Below are 3,290 nucleotides of genomic sequence, written 5' to 3'. Positions count from 1 at the left end.
GGAGGTAGAGACATTCCCAAAGACCCCAAGGCAGTTGTCCCTGGGAAGATTACAACTAGAATTCAAGCTCTTTTTATTGTCGGAGCCTGCTATTATTATAATTAAAGCCGCAGGTTTCTTACTTTTTTTACAACATTTTCTTAAAACAAACACCAAACGCTCCTGGGCTGAGTTCTTGCAGGGCAAACTATAGTTGAAGCAGAAAAAAGAAGAAAAACAAACAAACCCCAAACCATTTATCCTAGCTCTGTAAAACCTGGTTTATAATGCAAGTGGAGCTTCAGGTTTAACCCTAGCAGCTTCAGCATCCTCCAGTCGAACAAAATTCCTGCTCGGTTCTGTGAGAGGTTTGACTGAGCCAAGATAGTAAAATTTGGCAATGTGTGTGTCTTAGGCTTTTGTTAACGGGGTGAAGTCCAGTGCCGTCAAAGGGAAGAGGGCTGCTGACTTTAGTGGATTTTGGCTCAGGTTTAGAAGGGCAGCCCCAAGAAAAGGACATAGGTGCCTGAAATCTTCCTAGTTTGGGAGTGCTCGGATATTAAATCATCATCCAGAAAACCTTTGCTTAGAAACCACCTAACCCTGGTGGCATGTAAATACACTAGGCAGCTCCCTTTTTGATGGGAAGTTCTGTAGGCTTTGGAAGTTTTGCTTTCCCACATGCATGGGACTGCCACGACTCTTGCAGTTGGGTAGACCTTTAATGCTCAGATCCCTTTTAGATCCAGAAACTAGGAGTAGCAAGGGCGCCTCCAAGGATGCCAAATCTGGAAGAGGTGCTTCATTTGACAGTGTTCAGCACAAATGCAGCACTCACAGCAGATCAGAACCAGGGACCCCCCTCCCTCCAGCTGAGTGCCCTCTTACTTACTCTTCCTCTGGCCCCAAGAATCTCAAATTCTTTGCTGCAAGCAATTCCTCAAGAAGATGGGTGGTGAGCACCTAATCTGGGGGTTGGGGCAGTCTCCAGGGAGGTGGGAGACATGGGTCTGAATCCCCTCAGGCTGTGGAGGACCTGGTACTAAAGTCTTCTATGTCCTGGGTGAGTGCCTTAACCACTAGGCTAGTATAAAGCAGGGGTAACTCATCATCACCACCACCTGCTCTTCCAGAAGTGCTTTAAAAAGAATGAGGCAGACAGGGTTCTTTGGGTGAATTGGATATCTTTTATTAGATCAACTTAAGTAGTTGGAAAAAATTTTCTTAGCAGCTTTTGGGCTTAAAAACCAGAACGAGACATTTTTAGTTCTTTCTAAGAATACTCATAGGTATCTTCATTTGAGGGCAGAGTTCCAGGCTTTGCATGCTAAGTGGCATCTCCCTTGCTCGGTACCCAAGTGTCAGAGAGGGTCAAGGTGTTCATAAACACCCTTGTGCCTAATGTTCACTGTTGGCTAGCTCCAGGCAGCTTCCTGCTTTAACTTATGGACGCCTCCTGAGGCAATAAACTTTCTTTACACATTCCATAGGGAGCCAAGGGACTTCACTGTGAGGTGTTTTTTTTTTTTTTTATTTTAATTCCATTCTAGTCCCAGATGCCTAAGATTTAGGTACTGTAGTGCCCAAGTTGTAGGTACCTCTTTTGGATCTAGCCTGCATGCTTGGTTTAATCACATTCATGGTTTTGACAGACTTCTGTGTTCTGGAGGGGTAGAGCGCACCTAATCTTTAGCCTGGTGGTTGGGGTAGATAATGCTAATCTGATTTTATTACTTATTAAGGGTACCATCTCATTTGTTCATTTTAATAGTGAACAGATGTGAGAAGTCCCAGAGAGAGGGGAGACTTCACCTGAATGGGACTGAGTTTGCAGTTCTATCCTAGAGGTAGTTTGGAAATAAAAAAGTGTAAAAGCCTTCTACTAAGCTGTGTTTTTTCCATCAAGGTATTTTAACAATAGTGCTCTGGAGGAGCTGGACGTGTTAACTTTGACAGTCTACGCCAGGTTCTAAATCTTTATGCAGTGTCAGTTTCTTAAGATATGGGCAAGTAGCAAGGTTGTTTACATACCTTGCTGTGGCAATGTCAAGTTCCTTGTGATTAATTCTCAGTGATGCGGCCTAATTTACACCTAAAGTGTACTGTGAATATTCAGATAACAGATTCATTAGACTGAAACAATATCTAGTAATCAATAAACACAGCATGAGCAAGCATTTCCAAGTATAAACAATATATACTTCATTTTTAAGAGGGGTTATAGCATAGGGGCTATAAAAATGTATATCTTGATATTTCAGAAAAAAATGGCCAAAAATAGTTGCTATAGTTACTGAGACAAATTGGTAAAATTACTGTCATAATTATAAAGAGGTGACACTGTGGAAGTTCTTATGATCTGGAAAATATTTGTAGGGATGTATAATTGGTGTTCCTGTCAGGGCTGAATTTCACATTACTGTGTAATTTGACTTATTTTCCATTTCTATTTTGTTCCCATTGTGTATGCATGCATTTCCTTGTGAAGACAGTTGTAAGCAATAATATGCACAGCTTTTATCTTTTCTCATTTGTTTCTGGAAACTATAAATACCTTTTAAAAATGCATATCTTATTAGCCATGTCTGACATATTTCCAATGGACCCTTCTGTGACATGCATCTTGTATCAAATCCTTGTGGTAGGCTAGTTTTAAATTCTAGCTTGCAGGATTGCATAAATGACCTGCGAAAGACAGGTGGCAGTCTGCTATTTCTAATTCCTCTGGAAACTTTGTGAATCTCAGAGACTGAACTGGCTTGTGCAGGTAAATAAATGTGGGTCTGATGGCAAAAGTAAGACAGAACCTTCTACGGAAAATACTTAACTTGCTTAGTAAATGCATCCTGTTGTTTCTTTAGGGAATTTGTCATGGAGAAGTTAACTGTGCTCAATATTTGGCAGGAAGATAACTACTGCAAACTTTACTGGAATGCAGGCACTTCATTGCTAGGACTTTGCTAGCAGCCCACTGCCTGGATAGAGCCTGTTTTTATTTTAATTTTTCAGAATTTGAAAAATTGTATAAAACTTCCTTTTTTCTATTATTAGCGTGCTAATAAGTATTGTCTTGCATCATTGTCTTTGCATGTATACGAACTGTCAAAAACAGTATGAAGATAAAGAACCAAGTACTCTAATAGCATACATCATTTCATCGTTATAACTAATCTTTGATTATCTGAAGCATTCTAGTGCTAGGAAGTCTCTATTTGCATTCCACAGTGAATTAGAAAGCCAGGGAACTTCAAAGATGTTATACCCCGATGTAGTTGGAAAATGTGGAAGTGGGATTAACTGTCTACTAGGAC

The sequence above is a fragment of the Crocodylus porosus genome, unplaced genomic scaffold (genome assembly GCF_001723895.1).
Source record: "Crocodylus porosus isolate Cpor-Errol unplaced genomic scaffold, CroPor_comp1, whole genome shotgun sequence".
NCBI classification, from domain to species: Eukaryota; Metazoa; Chordata; order Crocodylia; family Crocodylidae; genus Crocodylus; species Crocodylus porosus.
Note: the sequence above shows the minus strand (reverse complement) of the source record.